This window comes from Delphinus delphis, chromosome 14 (assembly GCF_949987515.2).
Source record: "Delphinus delphis chromosome 14, mDelDel1.2, whole genome shotgun sequence".
NCBI lineage: Eukaryota > Metazoa > Chordata > Mammalia > Artiodactyla > Delphinidae > Delphinus > Delphinus delphis.
The window spans coordinates 25,702,817-25,724,513 of NC_082696.1; the positions used below are offsets into that span (position 1 = coordinate 25,702,817).

The following is a 21,697-nucleotide window of genomic DNA, read 5'->3' on the forward strand; positions in this document are numbered from 1 at the left end:
AATTAAAAAATCAATTAACTATAATTGCATAGTCTAAAATTAAAAAGACTGATAACATGCAATGCTAATAAAAATATGGGGAAATAAGCATACTCATATATTACTAGTTGGGAGTACAAATAACTGAATCTTTTTGGAAAGAATCTATGAACCACAGTAATTCTAAATACAATTGTCAGAAAGGGTGATCGCCCATCTTCATTCACTTATTCATGAGAAAAATATCTCTTGCATGCCTACCCTCTGTTAGGGATGCAGAGGTGAACAAAATAGAAACACATCTCTCTCCTGGAGTTCATAGTTTATTGGGAGAAAGACAGACAATAGGCACAATAAATAAGTAAATTTCATAGTATAAAGAAAGTGATATGTACAATGGAAAGAAAAAACAGCAGAGTAAGGAAAATCTATAATACTGAGATGGGAGTAGGGGTTGCAGTTTTATATAGGGGGGTCTGTGTAGCTCTGGACTGAGAAAGTTTGAGCTAAGACTTGAAGGAAGTGAGGGAGTGGCTATTTGGATGTAGAGTGGAAGAAAATTCCAGGCATAGGAAACAGCTAGTGTAAACATAAATACATATAAATAGAAACATAAATAAAGAATACAAAAAGCTGAACTCATAAAAACAGAGAGTAAAATGATGTTACCAAGGGCAGGTCGTTTGTGGAGTAAGAGAGATGTTGTGTAAGAGTACAAGCTTGCAACTAGTAGATAAATGAATCCTGCAGATCAAAGGTACAGTAGAGTGATTATAAATAATACTGTGTTATAAACCCCAAACTTGCTAAGACACTGGATATTAATTATTCCCATCCCCCCAAAAAAGCATAATTACATAATGTGATAGAGATGCTAGCTCATGCTAAACGGCGATCATACTGTAATATATAAATGGATCAGATCAACATGCTGTATGCTTTAAACATACACAATGTTGTATGTCAAATACATTTCAGTTAAAAAAATATGAAATATTCAACTATAAAAAATAATGAAATTTTGCCATTTGCAACAACGTGGATGGACTTGCAGAGCATTATGCTAAGTGAAATAAGCCAGACAGAGAAAGACAAATATTGTATGATATCACTTATATGTGGAATCTAAAAAATACAACAAACTAGTGAATATAACAAAAAGGAAACAGACTCACAGATACGGAGAACAAATTAGTGGTTACCAGTGCGGAGAGGGAAGGGGAGAGGAACAGAGACAATATATGGGTGGGGGATTAAGAGGTACAAACTATTATGTAGAAAATAAATAAGCTACAAGGATATATTGTACAACTCAGGGAATACACTCAATATTTTATAATAATTATAAATGGAGTATAACCTTTAAAAATTGTGAATCACTATGTTGTATACCTGTAACTTATATAATATTGTACATTAACTATACCTCAATAAAAAAAAAGCTGAACCTGAAAAAAATATGAAAGAATAATGGACGGAGATTACGTATAGTAACTACATATCACTAATGCCTCTATCTCTTGCAAAGGAATAGCAATGATCCCTCAATTTGTGCTTCTCCACTCTTTTAATTTGATGGGAGAGAAGGGCATTGTTTGTTCTGTGCCTCATTTTCCTGATCTGTAAAATGGGACTAATAACTGCCTTGGCTATTTCTCTGGCCTTTTATAATGACAAACAAAACAATAGATGAATAAATTTAATGATAGGAAAATGATTACAGCATAGCAAGTGAAAAAATTATGTTATGAAATAGTATATCTAGCATGATCCTAATAAGAGGGGTGCGGGTAGCACTATGTGCTTATAGGCATAGAAAAAAATGCCAGAAAACTATTTCCCAAAATGTTTAGAGTGACAATCTGGGGGAGACGATCCACACTGGTAATCCAATTTCCCTCTCGATGTTTTAAAATCTTTTCCAACATTTCCTAAGTAAACATGAATTACCTACATCATTAGAAAAAAAAGTTAATTTTTAAAAGTACACAGGGTGGTCTGAGAGGCCGCCTCTGGTCTCTGCTGTCGGGTCACCTCACTTCTACTGTTTCCCATCCTTGGCTGAAAAAAATCAGAAACTCAATCTAACATCAACAGAAGTAAACAGCACATTAAGAAGTAAGGAATTACAGTGATGAACATTACTAAGCCACGAGCTGCCTGTCTTCAGTTATGTAAAATGTGATTTTAATTATTTTCTCTGAACACTTAGGGGCTTTTGAGATATCATTATATTGTGTCAGGGTTTAAGAGTGAAAATAAATGAAGAAAAGCTGTCTCAACGTTGTCTGGAAGGTGTATGGGAAATCACTGTAAATCCTCTCAATTTTGTTGTAAACCTACCACTGCGATAAAAAAAACGAAGTCTTTGAAAGAATTTGCCTGGCAGTAGGTGACAGAAGCAGTTTGCTCTGATGGCTGTCCGGGGCTCATCCTCTGTCCCTCAGAGGCCAGACGGGGAGGAAGGTGTGAGGGGCTTTGCTGTACGTGGCAGGGGCCTGTCTTAAAACCAGTTTCTGGTGAGGATGTAGCCCTGAACATCAAGAATGTAAAAGTGTCTGGGGCAGGCTAATTGGCACCTTAAATATAGCCCAATTCAAGCTGAACATGGAAATGAACTTGAGGGAGTGTCCCCACGTGGACAAGCTTGACTTTCTTTTTAAAGTGACTGCTCTCTCTCTCCTGCATTTAAAATTTGCAAAATGAAACTGCCACATTTCTCCGTCAGTTCTTTAAAGTTAGAGAAGTATATGAAGTATATTTTCCAAAATATAAGCCTCTTTTTAAAAAAAAAAAAATTTAAAGCTAATACAGACCGTTTCAAGGAGAAGTGTTGGCGGAAGTCCAGAAACTAGTACAGAACTGAAGTAAGGGTTAAAATGAAATGCTTGAAAGGGAATATCTGTTTAAGTGGGAACCGCACTGACACATGGGATTCAGCTCCCTGGGCACCAGGTATCACGTTTAATTGATAGCGCTTGTTAGTGACCCTGTGGGCGGCAGGAAGGAAGAGGAGTGACCGTGGCATTCACCAAAGGATGCTCTGTCCTATCAGCAGCACAGAAATTCAATTCTTAGACGGCTCGACCACTGACTTGTGTGGTGAAGGAGGGGATTTCCACTTTCAAAAATAGTACGACTTCAGTTAGGGTTGCTTGCCTTTTTGGGAAGTTTGTTATATTTAGAAGCTTTCTCCTCCCCACGCCCCATCATGGCTTTTAAAGTCCATCTGCAGCATGGCACGAGTCTTCAAAATTTTCTGGCCTGATTTACCCCGGGGGTTCTGTTTGGAATCAAGATGTTTTCTGAAAACGTAGGAAAGAGCTGTTACATTGACAAGCACATATTTTAATTAAAATGCTGAAAGTGGTGAAATGATAAGGGACTTTTTTTTTTCTTCCTCAGGCTTCTCTGTACTTTTCAAATTTTCTATATTGTGGTTTTCACCAAGGAGATGTCCCAGATCTGGGCAGCAGTCTCTCAGTGCCTTGGTGAGGGCCTCTCCAAGCCATGAAGACTCGGTCTGGAGCCAGCAAGCCTCAGGAATCTCCATGTAACATGGAACATCAGTTACACATCATGCAAAAATAGAATCAGGCAAAAAATAAATTCTATTACGAGCAGTTTTGCTCACAAAGTAAAAATAAACTTATTTTTAAAAAGCAAAAAAAAAAAAAAACAACCCCCAAAACAATCCCTTTAAAATTCAATAGCTCCATAAGGAAAGGTTGGTTTTCAAAGATGGGCTTTATGTGGAATCTCAGGTGATCTCTCACATATAGTTTAGCAGGACTTACTTGGTGTGTTCTGGGTACCCAGTAAGGTGAAGGTTAGAGAGATTATGTATCGATGTGGATTTAATTTTGGATTTAGGGAGGTGCATGGTCAGTCCAATCCAGTTTCTATTTTATTTCCTATCCCTCCTGCAAAGGACTTTCTGTGCAACTGTAACGTGCTATGCCTCTCAGTAGCCCCAGAGTGGAGCTGATGGGACAAAACCAGGACGAGGGAGGAAGCTCTTTTTGCCGTACCCTCAAGGACTCATAGAGGATGATTCTTTGCTTCCATTTAAAAAGTGGAAGGAAGATCCAGAAATCCCAATCACTTCCTGTCCCTTCCCTTGAGCAGTGATGCCAAGTCCACAGGTTGGTGGTTAGAGTTTTCCATCAAATATTTAAAAATGTCTCCTTTACCTGAACACCATCCACTTGAAACAACTAATTCCTTCTGTTTTGGTGCATTTTTGCCCCCAGGTTTTACAGAATGTTTTAGAATGTTCTGGTTCTTTTTCCCTAACTTGCTAATCATTGGCAGAATAAGCGGGAACATTCCCAGACGGCAGCCTTTCTGGGTGAAGCTCCCCTGTGGATGGAATTTGGGAACCCTCGGTACCAGGGTGACATATGAGCCTGCCAATGGCTTGGGCCATTTCGGGATTCTAAGGCACTAGATTCCTCTCATCTCATGGAAAGTTTCCTTTCATCTATCCTGTCCGTCCCAAGGTGCATTCCAAGAGGTTGACCAGATCCCACCCGCCACCCAACCCCCGCTTTTTGTTTTTCAAGCCCCAAAGCTCTATTCTGCGCCAGACGTTTATTGATTTGTTTTTCAGAGGGCCGCCTAAAGTATCAGCAAAACCCCTTGCACGTAGGAAGCCGTCAATGGCCATTTCTGGGGAGTAGGGAGTACATGGGCTTGAAGGGGAGAAAACTAGAGCAGTCTGCGGAACAAAGCCCACAACCTGGAAACTGGTGGGAAAACTCCCAGTGGACTGACAGGGGCGGGAGAACTCAGGACAGGACAGTACGACACGGAGCCTTCGTTTGGTGGGAAGAGGAAAGGCAGAGCCGCAGAGCAGGTTCTCCTGGGGTTACCAAAACGCCAACTTGGCAAGTCACATGGCCCTTCCAGGACTCAGTTTCCTATTTTGCAAATTGAGGGAATAGAATGTTTTGGATTAAATGCTTTCTCTCTAACGCCCCTTCCGCCTTTCCGTTTTGGCAAGATAAATTTCAGCGAAGCTTCTAATTCAACATAAAGCTTCTAAAGAGACAAGTCAGGAGATCTTGGAAAGGGAATCCTGACTGCAGTTGATGAATGACATGTAGAAGAAAAGACAAGACGGAGGACTTAATCTGTGAGGAGCAGTACAGAGGGTGGGTGAGTCGGGTTTCTGCTCTGCTGTGTACTGGCTGTGTCACCTGTGGCTGTGGTTCCACCTCTCTGAAGCTTTTTCAACTGTAAAACATAAAATTTGGGTAACACCAGGACCTGCTTTACTAGTACTTGTGCAGGTGCTGAGGGTCACCTGACATCATGAATGCGAAGATCTTGGCTCGTTGCCTAGCATATGGCTGAGAAATGTTGGCTGCTGGTGTGAAACACGTGAGGATGGACTCGCAGGTGAAGGAAGGAGAGGAGAACATGGGAGACTTTTGAGGATGCTGTGGTTTAGGAAAATCCCCACTGGAGGTAGGTTCCCATACAAGGAAGCAGTCAGCACAAATCTGTATCAGAAATAGATCCCTCGAAGGGCTTCCCTGGTGGCGCAGTGGTTGAGAGTCTGTCTGCCGACGCAGGGAACACGGGTTCGTGCCCCGGTCCGGGAAGATCCCACATGCCGCGGAGCGGCTGGGCCCGTGAGCCATGGCCGCTGAGTCTGCGCGTCCGGAGCCTGTGCTCCGCAACCGGAGAGGCCACAACAGTGAGAGGCCCGCGTACCGCCAAAAAAAAAAAAAAAAAAAAATAGATCCCTTTGGCCAGTGGCCTGTATTCAATAATACTGATCCTAGTTTAGTGTAAAATTTTCTTATTTGTTCACCTTGGATTTTTCCATTGCTTTTTAGTTTTTAAAATACAGCATTAAAATCCTATCTATCTTGATGATAGGGTTTTGCCCCCTCTACCCCACCTAAATTTTGCAGTCAAGGCCAGTGTTCACTTGTCTCACCTGCCAACTAAAAATTGTCACTTGCCATCTGGTTCTACAAGAATGAAGTCATTTGCCACTGCAGTCGCTGACCCTCAACACCCCCTGAAAGGAATTTGGGGCTGAGATCAGGAATGAGGCACTCCGTGCTCTGGGGAAAACTAGGAGAACAGGCCTTCAGATAGTTAGATATTTTCAGGACAAGATTTTATGAGCCCATTTTCTCACATCTTCTCATATCTAGAAAAGCACTAAGATCATTCATGGTGGCATCTGCTCCTCCTGACTGGCAGCAACCTTCTGCCAAAATGCGTGCATGATTGCACGTACCCCCTTTTCCAAATCATATATATAAACTGACCCCCCCCCACCTCTTCAGAGCAGCTCCTCAGAGCTCTCTGAGAGGCTGTCTCCAGGGCTCTAGCCCTCATTTGGCCCCCAATAAAACTTAACCCACAACTCTCACGTGGTGCATTTTTTTCTCCAGTCAATGCACCCCAGCCCCAGCCCTGCCCAAAGCAAGGTTGAAGACTTGTTCAGTCCTCAAAGTCAATCCCATAACACGACGTGTAGTGATTTGGTCTAGAAAGTTGAGGGAAGCAGCATGTTCCACCCCCCAAATGTGCCACTTTGACATAAGAATTCTTTTGACATGAAAACATTTGAATTCCTGACATCCCTTATCTGCCTAAAAGCAGAACCTCTCGAAAGAACTCAATGGTCATAAATTCTTTCCCTGGGAGCAACACTAATGTTCTCTTTTGGGAGCAGAGAAGACCATACCACATCCAGACAGACATCTCACAAGTAATCATATCTCCCATCTATTCTCTTAAGGGCTCAGTTATCTTTCCAAAAAGTAATTTGCTTTTCCGTAAGTGCCCTCTCTCCCCCTCCCGTTGCCCAGCTAAGATATACAGACCCCGAGTTCTAACCACCCCTTTCAGTCACACATCCCCGAGTGTTCCCATGTGAGGTGCGATGCCCATGTTAATAAACTTGTTTTCCTCTTGTTAATCTGTCTTTTGTCAGTCCGGTTTACAGTGTCCCAGCTGGAGAACCTATGATGGGTAGAAGAAAAAAAATTTTTTCTCTCCCCAACAAGGCTCAGCCCCATCTAAATGATGACAACAGCAAGAAGAGAAGGAAAGATGCCTTTGTTCTACTGACCATGAAAGGAAGTCAGAAAATAAGAGCTACCATGTCTCGCCTATGCTGGTACCCACTTGCCGTAAAGGCAGAGGAAGAAAACGAGTGAGAATACCGTTAACATAAGCCTTCACTTAGAATGCCAGGTGTCAGACTCTCTAACTTGGAGGACGGTGGACTATTTTATGGGGCCTTAGCAGGAGGGAGTAGGCAGAAGCCCAGCTAGCTTCACGGCTGGTTGGTCAAAGATGGTTCTCTGAAGAAGGAGGAGCTGTTCTTGTGGATTAGCAGCTACTGGGCAATTTGGATTTTTATCAAGAGGGATAAAGAGGAAAAGTTGCAAAAGTGGGTGTGGAGGAAGAACTGCAAAAAACAAGGATGGGGACGCCACTGGGGGTGATGCTCAGTTCTTCAGGGCCCCTGGCAGCTCTGTCCCTCCATCCACAGGTAGGAGGTCTAGCAGGCCTGGGCAGGTAATTTAACATTTTCAAAGAGGCTCTAATTATTACCTTACAGCGGGAGAGGGGGGTCAGGTGAGGGTGGGAATGGAGAGCTTGAAGTATTCTGGAAAGTTTGTATTTCCCTTGGGCTCTTGTCTGTTCTCAGGGGAGACAATAGCACCATTCACAGCTCAAATGACAGGCCACATAGGCAACAGCTTGGCGACACTTAATGCCCAGGCCCTGTGCTGAACCGAGGGGCCACTCACATGAGGGCCTTGCCCTTGGAGCTCATGCAGCAAAGCCCCGGGGAACCTAAGTTACTGACGTGGTATGAGCAGTGCTTTGCTAACTCCGTCACTTCGTATAGCAACTAAAGAGTTTCATTGTAAAGAGGTTTTACACGTAGTACCTAGTTTTTGTTTTCACTACCACACCGTAAGGCAACAACTTTCAGCCATTTCTTTTATGGATGAAAAGATTCCCCCATAGAACATTTAAGTGGCTTACTCAGTATCACTCAGCTGGTTAATAACAAGACGGGAGACTGAATTTCCCAATTCTCATTCTCTGGTTATTTCTGGGAGACCACATGGTAGAAGAATTTGCAGCTAGGAATACCTCTGACCCCAATAAGCTCTCCTTTCATCCTGGTGCTTTTGTTGCCAAGGTTGGCTGACCTCCCCAAAGCAGGCTGGGAAAATCCAGTAACCTGAGCCCACCAGCCAGTTCTTAGGTGCCCATCAAAGACTTCTTCCATTCCTTCCCTTTTATCTTTGTCCCAGGAAAGTATAAACCTTTTAAGTTAACCCACCGCTCATCACAGAGTAAATTTCTGGTTGGCATCTGTGGTTTACTCCTGGTTCTTTCTCTATCAGAAGGGAAATACAGTGTCCCAGACAGTATAAAAATGTATTAATGGGCTTCCCTGGTGGCGCAGTGGTTGACAGTTCGCCTGCCTATGCAGGGGACACGGGTTTGTGCCCCGGTCCGGGAAGATCCCACATGCCGCGGAGCAGCTGCGCCCGTGAGCCATGGCCGCTGAGCCTGCGCGTCCGGAGCCTGTGCTACACAACGGGAGAGGCCACAACAGTGAGAGGCCCGCGTACCGCAAAAAAAAAAAAAAAAAAAAGTATTCATTATATGGTTTCGATTCCAGGGACATCATCACCGTTATCATCATCACCATCAATAGGTGTTAGAATTACAAGGAAAATATGAATTCTCTATTTTCAGGGAACTTTGCATAAAGGGAGGTGACAGACTTACAAACAGACCATCTTTACAGTCTGTGATGGCTGTGGGATGAGGATGAGGTTCAAGGGGCCGTGGGAGCAGAGAGAGAAACATGCTTCAGTCTTCCCCAGGGGTGTGATGAAAAGAAATTCCCTGAATACAGACTTCTCATGAGATCGAGGTCACATTTTGTGTCAGTGTGTGGGGAGAGGGGCATTTCAGAAGGTTAATTATAGGTAAACAAATTCTACTTAATATTTTAGACTTATGCTTGAGGCTACAGGGTCACCTGCAGTTCTGTGGCCAGGATTGACCAGAGAATTAAGTAACTGAATAAGAATTTCAGTAGCAATTTTGACTTTGTTTGTATCCCTGGGGAAGTGCTCTGCTCTGCTTTATAATCAAGATACTGCCAAACACAATTTATTGAGTGCCCACTCTGTGTCAGATATTCTGGGTACTAGGGTCATTTTGGTGAACAAAACAAGGAAATGAGGCTTATATTCTAGTGGTGTATATTGAATAAGCGTCTTTTTTTAAAGATGTTGGGGGTAGGAGTTTATTAATTAATTTATTTATTCTTGGCTGTGTTGGGTCTTCGTTTCTGTGCGAGGGCTTTCTCTAGTTGCGGCAAGCGAGGGCCACTCTTCATTGCGGTGCGCGGGCCTCTCACTATGGCGGCCTCTCTTGTTGCAGAGCACAGGCTCCAGACGCGCAGGCTCAGTAGTTGTGGCTCACGGGCCTAGTCGCTCCGCGGCATGTGGGATCCTCCCAGACCAGGGCTCGAACCCATGTCCCCTGCATTAGCAGGCAGATTCTCAACCACTGTGCCACCAGGGAAGCCCTTGAATAAGCTTTTTAAACGACATTGACATCTGTTTTCCTTGAGCAATGGTTCCCAAACTCTGCTCATTAGAATCACTGGGGGACCTTTTAAAAAATTCCAAAGCTTAGCCCAACCTAGACCAAATGCAGGTAATTCTCATGTACAAGCAGGGTTGAAAACCACTGCCCTGGAAATTCTGATGTACTTACCTAGGGAGGCACACCATCCCTTTCCTGCCTCTCACCAAACTTCTGAAGGTCATTTATATAATTCACAGGTGAGAAAACCCAGACTCAAAGGCTCAGAGTGACATGTCCAAGGTAAAGGGCACATTTAGAGAGTCTCAGGGCCAGAACTTGAACCCGGGTATTCTGATTTTAAGTCTAGCATGTTTTTCACTATGTTGAAAGAGTGAAAAAAAACCAGTGAGTATTGTTACTGCTTACTGCAAAAGGCCTAGGGGCTTCCCCCAGGGGAGTGAGGTGATTGTCTGCAAGCCTCCTGATCACTTGTCCTCACTCACTGAAGACTCTGGCACCTGGACTAGTCTTTATCCTAAAAAACATAAATAACCCACAGATCCATTTGACGTAGAGCCCATCCTACAGGCCCTGTCCTACGACCTCCTCATTACGGTACATTTCTCTTGCACTCCACCTCAGCCGTACCCCATTGCCATGTCCTGGACACCACCTCTATTACTAGTTCACAGGAGAACTTCTCCAAGGAGAAAATCGCATCCTTTTAGCGCGTAAGCTAGACTTCCATCACTCCAACAGTTTGCCATCTCATCAGCCTTGAGCCTGACCCAATGCACTCACTCTCTCTTTTCTTTCAGCACCTCCTTCTTTCATTTTCCTTCATGTCTGCTTAAGAATCCTTGGGCTGCCATTTTCATCACTGTGAGGCAAAGATTTGTAACTCCCATGGCTACTTCTCCAAACACTCTTTCCCTTGAACACCAGCCTTCACCCCTGTCAATGTCTGGTACCCTCTTCCCACACCTTTTGGTCTGAGTCCTAATTATCCTTTAGGTTTCAGTTTAATGACCCTGAGAGGTCCTACCCCTCAGCCTAACGGGGGGCGGGGTCCTCTTGTTACACCATTCCTTTCCAATCCTTATCATAAGTTCTAACTCTACACATATCCATGTGATGCTTTATGTCTGTTTCCGCACCAGGCAAGGGCACGAGGCTTTCTGTTTTGATTATTGTTGTGTCCCCAGTTATTGACGTATCTTTTGGCACATAACAGGTACTTTATAAGTACATGAATAAACAAACCAATAAATGAAAGAATGAGTGAACTGATTAACATCCTCGAAGTCACAGAGGGTTATTTAGTGGCAGAACCACAACTTACCCATCTGATTATGGTTTGACCTTTGAGATAATTTTCAGTCACAATTAAATTTTGCAGCTGAACTCTCAAGGTTCTGTTGCACAGGACTCCACCAGAGGCAGAGTTTGCCCAGTAGTGAATCCGAACGCCCCACCATTGGAGACCATATCTTTTACGAGACAGCATCAAGAGGTCATCCACGCATTATGGGGTTATGAACCCCAGAGGTCATCGTGCATCACGGGGCAGGGCTGAGAGTCACTGTGCTGGCTGGTGCTACTGTCAGCTCTGAGAGATGGCCCCTCCAGCTCTCCCCTGACCAGGCCAAAGGGATCTGGCTTATTATACAATTTCTCTGATTCAATTTTCAATAAGTCTTTTAAATGTAAATTTAAAACTTTCTTCACACAGGATGTTTGTCTACATAAAAGGACCTTTTACATTCTGAACGTGCTCAACTTCCCCCTAAAAATGTCACCTTCTGGCAGGGCTTCTCCAGGTTTCAGACACATGAGCTATTGTAAGAACTATTTTTTCCCATGGGAGATTATTCCAGATCCCTCAGGAATCTCAAACCTTTATTGCTTCTTTTAATATATATGTAGGTACCGATTGATGAGACAGAACTAGGGACCTGGGGAATGGAATCAGACAGCTGCTTCCTTAATTCGTTCATTTATTAAGCACAAACAGGAGGCTGGCTGTGGTAACAGTTTTATGGAGAGAAAGATATATGTGCGGAAGGTTTGAGGCCATGGCCATCCAAGGTGAACTACGGAACACAGGCACCCTTTGTTCTCCGCTTCGTATCCTCACCAGAGACAGGGCATGACATGTGCTACCGATACTCGTCAGCCATCCAGATGGGACACAGTCGGGTGACCTTCTGGAACTACTGTTTTTACATAGCCTACGTAAACTTGGCTTCCAACCTCAAACTAATGCTGATGCTTGAACTTTACCCCAGGAATATCATTAAGAAGAGCTGGAGCAGAAGTTGGGTGTCCATAGTATTAAAAAATTCCACACGTTGATTCTGATACTTGGCCAGAATTAACTGCTTGCCCCTTTTACTGAAATCTCTGAGTAAGGAGTCTTGATGATTTAGATGACTGATGTTATGTGTTTATTTACTGCAAGAATCATCTAGCTCCTGTGTGTGAGAGCCCAGTGTTTCACACACACATAAAAAGTAAATTTGTTGAAGAATAACATACGCGTGGCTCTGTGTCTTGTGATCTGATGCCACATGCTGGCCTAGCGTACAGCCCATAACCCTAAACACTCTTAACTAACCGTTCAAGCCCCACGGAAGCTCTGCAGTGTTAGAAGTGGGCCTGCTGGGCAGCACAGTAACCAAGGGTCTTCTCTTAGGTTGGAGCCAGCTGAGCCCCCATCTCACACATGTTCCTACTTATCCCCTGCCCACCTTCCCCCTCCTCCTTCCCCATCTAGCTAGAGTATCTTTTGGCTATACTAAGGAGTTTTGGTGAGAAGGAATTATTCATCCGAAGCTCTTTCTTAGGAGGCCTCTTTTCCTTTGATAGGGAATCCTGAGAAACCCAGTGGGGAAAGCACTAGCCCCGTCTGGGCTGTTAGTCTTTATTGAACCATGAATTCCCCTGGACTGGGGCCTAGTGTCGAAATCCCTCACTTTTTACATAAATAAACAAATAAATACAATCTTTTGGCTGGTACCTAATAAAAACTCATACAGGCAAATCAAGATTAGCATATCTCCTGGAAACTCCCAGCTTTCAAACTTCAAGAAGATAGTCATAGGGTATCCGACCCAATTAATGTGACCCCATAAAATCCCCTTTTAACCTAACAAGTAACAAACAGGCTCTTTTGCTTTTCTCCAGACCCTTTGATTGAGGTTTAGGGGCTAAGGCTGAGATTAGTGATGAAAAATATTACTAATCTGAAAACTCTTTTTCTTGGGAGGAAAATACCACGATGTATCAAAATGTCCTAAATAATTGTTTAAACAAAACAAAACAGGGAATTCCCCGTTGGTGCAATGGTTAGGACTCTGCGCGCTCACTGCTGAGGGCAGGGGTTCAGTCCCTGTTGGGGAACTAAGGTTCCGCAAGCTGTGCGGCGCAGCCCAAAACAAAACAAAACAAAAAACAGGTTGAAAATGTCCTTACAGCAAAGATATTTGCCACTCTCGGCTCCTGTGCTTGTATCGAAAGGATGAGGGTAAAAAGGGTAAGTATCACACCCCTGCTCTAGCCATACGGTTTTAGTTTTATTTGGATCAGTTTGGACAAGAAACTTCCAAAAGCAGAGACTGAATAGCCTCTCAGCTTTCAAGTAATGCCAAACCAGGTTAGGTCCCCAGCTATCTTGGTCCCAAGGCCAAAATCATGAAATGAAAAATCCCCAGCAGATAGGATTTATTTCTAGTGGCATACGTTTTATATTTAGAGTTTGGAAACTCTCATCTAACGTGACAGAGGTACAGGTTAAGATCTTTGGAGCCCTTTTATTTTTCTTCGAAAGCTCTTAATGCAGTGGTTTTCAACTGGGTGTGACTTGTTTCCCCCAGGGGGCATTGGACAGTCTGGAGACATTTTCTGTTGTCACGGAATGAAGATGGGGGTTGATGCGGAGCAGGTTCTCTCTAGTTAGCAGAGAATAGATGCTGCTAAAATCCTACAGTGCTCAGGACAGCCCTTCACAATAAAATGTTATCTAGTCTAAATGCCAGTGGTGTACCAAGGTTGAGAAACTCTAACATAATGGGTACCCTTAGCCAGCTATGGAAGTTACTGTGTCATGGATATACTCACCAGGGAGCTGGTGAATAATAATAGCTATTATTTATTGAGTGTTCCCTGTGTTTAATTTATTTTTTTTAAACATATTTATTTATTTGGCTGCGCCGGGTCTTAGTTTCATCATTCGGGATCTTTAGTTGTGGCACGAGAATTCTTAGTTGCGGCATATGGGATCTAGTTCCCCGACCAGGGATTGAACCCGGGCCCCCTGCATTGGGAGCTCAGAGTCTTAGTCACTGGACCACCAGGGAAGTCCCTTCCCTGTGTTTTAGACACTTAATGTACATTAGTTTTTTTAAATTAATAGACTTCATGTTTTAGGTTTACAGAGAAATTGAAATGAAATTACAGAGTTCTCATATGCTCTCTCACCTGCTCCATTTCCCCTATTAGTAACATCTTGCATTAGTGTGGTATATTCTTTACAACTGATGAGCCCATATTAATACATTATTATTAACTAAAATCCAGAGTGTACGTTAGGGTTCACTCTTTGTGTTGTATAATCTATGGGTTTTGACAAATGTATAATGACATGTATTCACCATTATGGTATCATTTTTCATCACGATCCAAAAAGCAGGAGAACAAAAGGGAGCCAACTAAAAATGATGGAACTCAAACCTAGAGAGAGCCGGTGTTGTTGATTTTGCTTTCAGCCTGATTCCTTGTCTCCAGTCTCCTGTGATGTGACATAATTTAAAGTATGTTTTTTATTGAAAAGTGTCTCACTTGCAACTTTTTCGAGGGTCAGCACTGATCTTTATAGTGTCCTTTTCACTCATTTAATTGCAAATATAGTAGCCTGGTTGCAAAAGTCCAGCCCTGTTTGAATATCTAACAGGCAGTTAGGACTGCTCAGCATTTACAATATGCGGATCATTATATGAGTTCGCTAAGAATACAAGTGACTTTATACTGAACCGAGTGTCTTACAGGTCAGAATTTTCTATGACAGGGGCAGGTTAAATCCATCACACATAACAATAGAATGATGAGCACATTAGCAGGTGGAACAATATTTTCAAGTAGAAGGATTTTAAAACGTGATAGAACACAACACAGTCCTCTTTTTAAGAAGCCTACTTTCTAACTGGGGATAACATTCACTCACAGTAAATAAGAAATTGAAGGAGACGTTGGGAATATAAATGCTAAGGTGGTACATTGAGGGGTGATCATAAAGTTAGATGAGATTAATGAACTAAGTCTTTCACCAAGAAGTACTTTTTTTGGATGTGAGGGCGATCTGGCTGCGACATCTGTCACCCCATTGATCGCCAGGCTTGATTCGGCTGATCTCGTTGGATAGGCGGGTGTCCCCTTCTTCCCCCACCATGTGCGTCCCTCCCAAAGCTGCGTGCTCCTTTCAAGATGATGACCTTCCCCATAGAGGAGGACCGTTCTTCGGTCAAGGGTATAAGAGTAGCTGTGATCCCCTGCTAGAACCTCCAAACAAGCTCTCAAGAGGTACATTTTTCTTTTCTTTTTAATATTTACTTATTATTGGCTGTTGGGTCTTCGTTGCTGCACGCGGGCTTTCTCTAGTTGCGGCAAGGGGGGGCTACTCTTCGTTGCGGTGCGCAGGCTTCTCATTATGGCGGCTTCTCTTTGTTGCAGAGCACGGGCTCTAGGCATGCGGGCTTCAGTAGTTGTGGCATGCAGGCTTCAGTAGTTGTGGCTCACGGGCTCTAGAGCACAGGCTCAGTAGTTGTGGCACACGGGATTTGTTGCTTCGCGGCATGTGGGATCTTCCTGGACCAGGGCTTGAACCCATGTCTCCTGCATTGGCAGGTCGATTCTTAGCCACTGTGCCACCAGGGAAGTCCCCAAGAAGTACATTTTTCAATTGTACTGATAGACAAGACTGCTTTTGGATATAGTCCAATTTGATTTCAAAGACTTTGATTAAGAGAGAGTTAAAAATGATGGCGGATCTCGCAGGCTGACAAAAAAGGAAGCCACTGTGCTTGCTGGACTAATTCGTTAGGATGCCCTCAGGACCTGTCCAAGAAGAATCTCTAAATAGGAAATGAATTTAAATGAAAAGAATGGCCACCAAAGAAGAAGAGCTTAAGGGGCAGGAGAGAGGCAATTTGGCTCCAGAATTCTGTTGTTTCCCTAACATATTTCCTGCCTGTCCTCCTGCCAATCAACCTGTTTTGTAGCATAAAAGTGCTTCCCCAGCACAAATGAGCAGCGAAGATGCCAAAAAGGAGTGTGGCTTTAGCCATCAATCCTCACTTCCATTCACTGCCTAAATCTGCTTATTTTTCTGTTTGACTTGATGGGAGGGGAGTTTTTTGGTGAAGAACGCCGTGGTGAGAGATTGTGGCAGAAGGAAGCTCCGGAGGGACTTGCTCTACAGATCATTACCTGGTCTGGGTGAATCAGCTGCAACCAGCTGACTGTCATGTGGCCAAATGGGGCATTTCAGATCCTTTCCCTTCATTTCAATTCAATCAGCACTCGCCCAGTGTCTCTGAAAAGGGGCCACTCTAATCTGGAGGTTAAGCTGAGCTCCAGGGGTTGCTGAAGTGAATACAGCATGCTCACATGCACTGCGGCGTCCACGGTGGTGTCTATAATATACATGATGTGGAAACTATGAGAACACAGCACAGTTTCCAACGCTTTCAAGCCCTGACACCCTTGGAGGGTCAGGGAAGATTTCTTAGTGGGCAGTAAGCGTTGAATGCCCATAAGGAACACTCTTTGAGAATAAAAACAACTGAGCTTTATTTATAGGAAAATAAAATAGGAACAGACAATTTTCTGTTGCTAAAAAGAATAAGATTATTGGGGTGGAGGGAGATTTTAAAGACGCTGGAGAATTTGTGGATACATGGCTTAACTGATGAAAGCAATAATTAACCCGCAAATGATTGGTTCATAGCTCTTGCAAGACCAGCTATAGTCATGTTATATTTGAAGTCAGGAGTTTTAAAGGTGGTAGATGACAAGGAAGAGACAAGGGACCTAAATAACCTATTAGGTAAGTAATGACCCCAGGAAAACAGTGTTGTTATTATTATAAAAATAATATTTAAAAAATACATGTCCATGTGCTGGGTTTTATTTTAATAGGTGGAAATTCCATAGGCTTGTGTTTCTATAAAAGGAATAGACTTTGGAAATGGTGCTTGAAGGCATGAAGCAGGAGAGGAGGACAGAAAGGGACCCCAGCCAAAGGAGGGGTGAGAGATGGAAGTTCCTGTGGTTGGGTTTCCTCAAAGCCACCCTCAGCCCCCTTCTCCCATCCCTCTTCCCATTATGGCAGCCACAGAATTTCTTTCTCACACTCTCTTGGAACTGAGGGTGGCCATTGGGTCCATTTCTGGTGAAGAAAGCATTGAGTAGATTTGTGGAGGGACTTTTGGGAAAGATATTTTGTTTTCTAATTAACAGGAGAGAAACTTGCCCTCGTCCCCCATACCTGCTTGAGATGTTGAGTTGAGGACAAAATCTTACAACGATGAAGCAAAGCCACAAGGACAAAGACAACACCTTGAGGCTGGCTGAGCAGACAGACGCATCGCTTGGGAACCTAACAGTTATTGAGACACTTACTGAACCCTGGAAGTACCTATCTCCAGGCTTCTTATAAACAATACAGCTGAAATCATGGGTGTTTCTGTATGTGCCGTTACAAGCATTCTTTTTTTTTTCCAGCCGCTCTGCAGCATGTGGGATCCTCCCGGACCGGGGCACGAATCCGTGTCCCCTGCATCGGCAGGCGGACTCTCAACCACTGCACCACCAGGGAAGCCCTACAAGCATTCTTAATTCCTATAGAAGAATTAAGAAAGGTACATGCTACCTTTACAAAACAAAATTTTCTCACCTCGACCCTGCCCGTAAACACAGTCCTTCTCTTTTACCACTTGAATTAAGGTAGATAGATGGAAGTTATAGGAAAGATACTTAAATATACATTAATTTTTATAGAAGGAGAATAATAACTAATGTTTATTTCTAATTTGTAACTGCACAGACATTATTAAAGAAAACAATTGAGGAAAATTTAATTGTAAGATAAACAGATCACTGAAGAAAGTTATAGCATCTCCATCTATGATGTCTTGAGTAACTGCTGTCTTGTTTAAGAATTGGGGATTGAATTTTCTTTTGAGAGCTACTTGCACTATAAGACTAGGAGCATATGAGGAAATGGGAAGGTCGATTCTTGGGGTCCTATATTTTGCCTTGTATTTCTGTCTGAGGTGAGCCCCAAGCACTGGTGTTGCCTGTTTCCCTCTTCCTTTCCCGTCAATCTTCCTCTACTTTGACCTCCTTCTTTTCCATTGAATGTTTTCACTTGACAAGTGTTTAATGAGCCTCCCTGCCTGCCCCTCACAGGGGTCTCTTATCCGCCATTGATCTGCTATTCCCTTGCTTGTACGCTTCTGCTCTCTTGACAGGTTTTACTCACACTTTCTCTCCTGTCCCTTATTTTTACCCTTCACATTTTTTGTGCCCTCTCTCCTGCCCTTTCCTCCCTCCCCATCCCTATACTTTCCTTCTTCCCCCCTCTTTGAAGGGAAATGAGAAGTAATAAACTGTAAAATTACACTTTTGGAAGACACTCATGATTTATCAAGCAGATCACCGAGCTGAAATGGATGTTCCAAACACGATGATGAAATGATGAAATTCTTACATTACCTAATTTTCTTAAACTGACACGATTTAACCTTCTTCACCTTTAACATCTTGCTTGGCTACAAAAAGAGAGAGTCTTTCATTTCTGCTTCATGAGTATCCTCTCTTCAGCTCCTTGCTTTCCCTTTTCTAAGCCCATTCTTCTGGAGAGGTCATTTTGATGATGACAGTGGTAGAGGACAGAATCCACATTAGAACACCAAGGACCGGGGCTGATGCCTCAGAAAAGTTCAACCTGAATCTCGAGGTAGGGCTTAGAGATGGGTATTTAAAAAACTCCCTAAGTGATTTTAATGTGTCTCCAGGGGTGAGACACACTGAACTAATATTGCAGAACAAGCATTCTCAATATAGTACTACCTGTTAAAAAACTGTGTAAGTTAAAGTTGGGCTGGGGATAGAAGAAAACCCCTCTTTGAGTTGAGAGTGGTAAAAAAGAAAAAAAGCAGAAAAAAAACCCCTCCCCATAAGGGTATCAGGATTTCCCAAAAGGGTAAGTGGAGGCTGAGATGAGAGTGCGTGGGCGCTGCCCACGTTCAGGGGTATGCCCGAAGCTAAAATTGTTTCCAAAAACCCCCGCAGAACCACAGACAGAGATGAGCTTGTCATACTTATATTTAGAAACAAAGCAATAAATACATGAAGGAATTCCATCAGATGTGATCAAATTAAAATAAAAAGCTTCTCTCAACCTTAGAAAGAAAAATCAAGTTTTATACTCTAGTCTTCTTGGTGAAAACTGCCCGGAGAAAATCCTTTTTTTTTTTTTTTTCCTTAAACTCAGTGGGAGCAAGCATAACAATATCTAGGGTGGGGAATTTTGCAAGGAGTTTTCCCAGGTAGTTTTAGTGAAAATTTTAGGAAGTTTTTGGGTTCCATTTAATGATTCAAGTTTAGAGTCTTGAGACGTGTGTGTGTGTGTGTGTGTGTGTGTGTGTGTGTGTGTGTGTGTGTTTGTGTGTGTGTGTGAGAGAGAGAGAGAGAGAGAGAGAGAGAGGATTACAGAACGGATCAGACGCACTGTTGGTGGACGTTCATATTAGAACATAATCTCTGGAAGGCAATTCGGCAATACAATTTTTTTAAAAACTTAGAATTTTGCACTCCACTTCCAGAAATTTTTCTGAGGAAATCATCACAGAACGGCGCAAAGTTATAACTATTTATAGTAGCAAAAATTGAACACAGTATGTATGCAACAAAATAATTAATTATAACAAAAATATGCATATAATTCCATGTACAATGGAATATAATATAATATACATGCAATATAATTCCATGTATAATGGAATATAATATGCATTCATCAAAAATAATATTGCAGAAGAATTTTCAGTGATGTGAAAAAAGCTACATATATTATTTATGAAATATATCAGGTTACATAATTACATGTATAATATTACCTCATTTGTGTTAAAAATATGAATTTATCATTAGAAAAAGGACCGAATGAGTAGAACATCAAAAAGTTGACAGTAGCTATTCACTAGAAAGGAAAATCTTTGAAAATAGGAAATAAATAGCTACATTTGGATACAAAGTAGGTTATTAAAGTATATATTGTTGAATTTTATTAAATTGTGGTAGAATTATGGGTGATTTTGATTTTCTTGTTATGCCTATTTTCTAAGTTTTCTCATCGAATAGATATTATTTAAAAATGAGAAAACATATCAAAATATATGCTATAGAAAGTTTATGTATATGGACAAATGATGCAATAAATTTACAAAAGGACTTCAATTTTCCAGTGGTAAAATAATAGAATAATGGATACATTTTAGTCTTTAATGTATCCTTATACATGTGCGCATACACACATACAACTTGAAAATCATACTTTTTTATTGAAGTATAGCTGATTTACAATATTGTGTTAGTTTCAGGTATACAGCAGTGATTCAGTTATACAAATATATATGTATATATATTTACACACACACACACACACACACATATATATATATATATATATATATACACACATATATATACTTTTTCAGATTCTTTTCCATTGTAGGTTATTACAAGATACTGAATGTAGTTCCCTGTGCTCTACAGCAGGTCCTTGTTGTTTATTTTATATAGAAAATCACACTTATGATGTAACTGTTTACATAGAGAACACAGAAGAATCTATAGAATTTATTAAAACAGAAAATTTACAAATAAAAGTCAATAGTATTTTTATATAAGAGCAAACAAGTTAGAAAAAGTAACCAAATTTTAAAAAAAGTCAGTAGTCATAAAAGCAATAAAAACTATAAGGTACATGGAAATACCATTTTCAAAGGAGGAGCACGAATGCAATGGAGAATGCTGTAACATTTTAATTACTGAATCCAGGTGGTCTTGCTTCAGACTATGTGGCTCCCTTGAATTCATGGAAAAAAAAAATTCCTCACTATTCTTTACTATATCCCTAAAACAAATTCAGAGATATTAATTATTTAAATATGGGAAAAAAAGCTTTAAAATGTTTAGGTGAAAATACAGGATAACATTTTTATGACCTCTGGAAACAAAAAGATTTTGCAGGTAAGATTTTTGCTTACAAAGGGAAAAAAAATTAAATTTGCCAACCTTAAAACTGACTTTCTCTTTGTGGAAAGCCAGCCAAAAATTTGGAGAAGGTATTTGCAACATATATGTCGAATGAAAAAATAGTAATTAGAATATAAAAAGGCAACCTACAAATTAATAAGAAAATGGCAAACAGAACAACAGAAAAACATTGGGGAAATGAGCAAAACATGTGAGCAGACTTGTCACAGAAGAGCAAACTCAAATGATTAGTAAGTATATGAAAAGAATTTCAAATTCATTACTAATTGCGGAAATTAATACCAAATTCAGAATGAGCTATCATTTCAGACCTACCAGACTGGCAAAAATCAAAAGCTCTTTTAATGACAGCAAGCATTGATGAGAATGTGGAACAAGGGAACATCTGAAATACTATAAGTATAAATGTAAAACTTCTTTTTCAAAATATTAAAAAAATACTTGGCATCATCGTGTAAGACTGAACGTTCACATAGCCTTTAACCTGCCAGTTATACTCCTCTGTATACATATATGGCACATGTGTACCAGGAGATTTAGACAGTAACGTTATTATTATATTTTTTATAACAGCAAAACCCAGAAACAACACATGCGGATAAAGGAGAGATTGGATAAATAAATGGGGTATATTCCTACAGCTGAATACTATGTGGCAGTGAAAATGAGGAACTGCACGCCATTCTTATCAGCATAGAGCATTTTGAATGAAGAGAGCTAGTTACAAAAGACATTTTTTGAAGTTCAGACCCAAGCAAAATAAAGCAATACATTGTTT

At 41.6% G+C, this 21,697-nt stretch overlaps 1 long non-coding RNA gene across 2 annotated transcripts in view; it reads left to right on the top strand.

Moving 5' to 3' along the window:
* The window catches only part of LOC132437252 (uncharacterized), a 64,066-nt gene extending 46,825 nt beyond the window's left edge, over window positions 1–17,241 (top strand). For both annotated transcript variants that reach the window (XR_009521988.1, XR_009521987.1), the window contains exon 3: window positions 17,095–17,241. This is a non-coding gene — a long non-coding RNA (uncharacterized lncRNA). The remainder of the gene's footprint in view (window positions 1–17,094) is intronic.
* The last annotated feature ends 4,456 nt before the right edge of the window (window positions 17,242–21,697 follow it).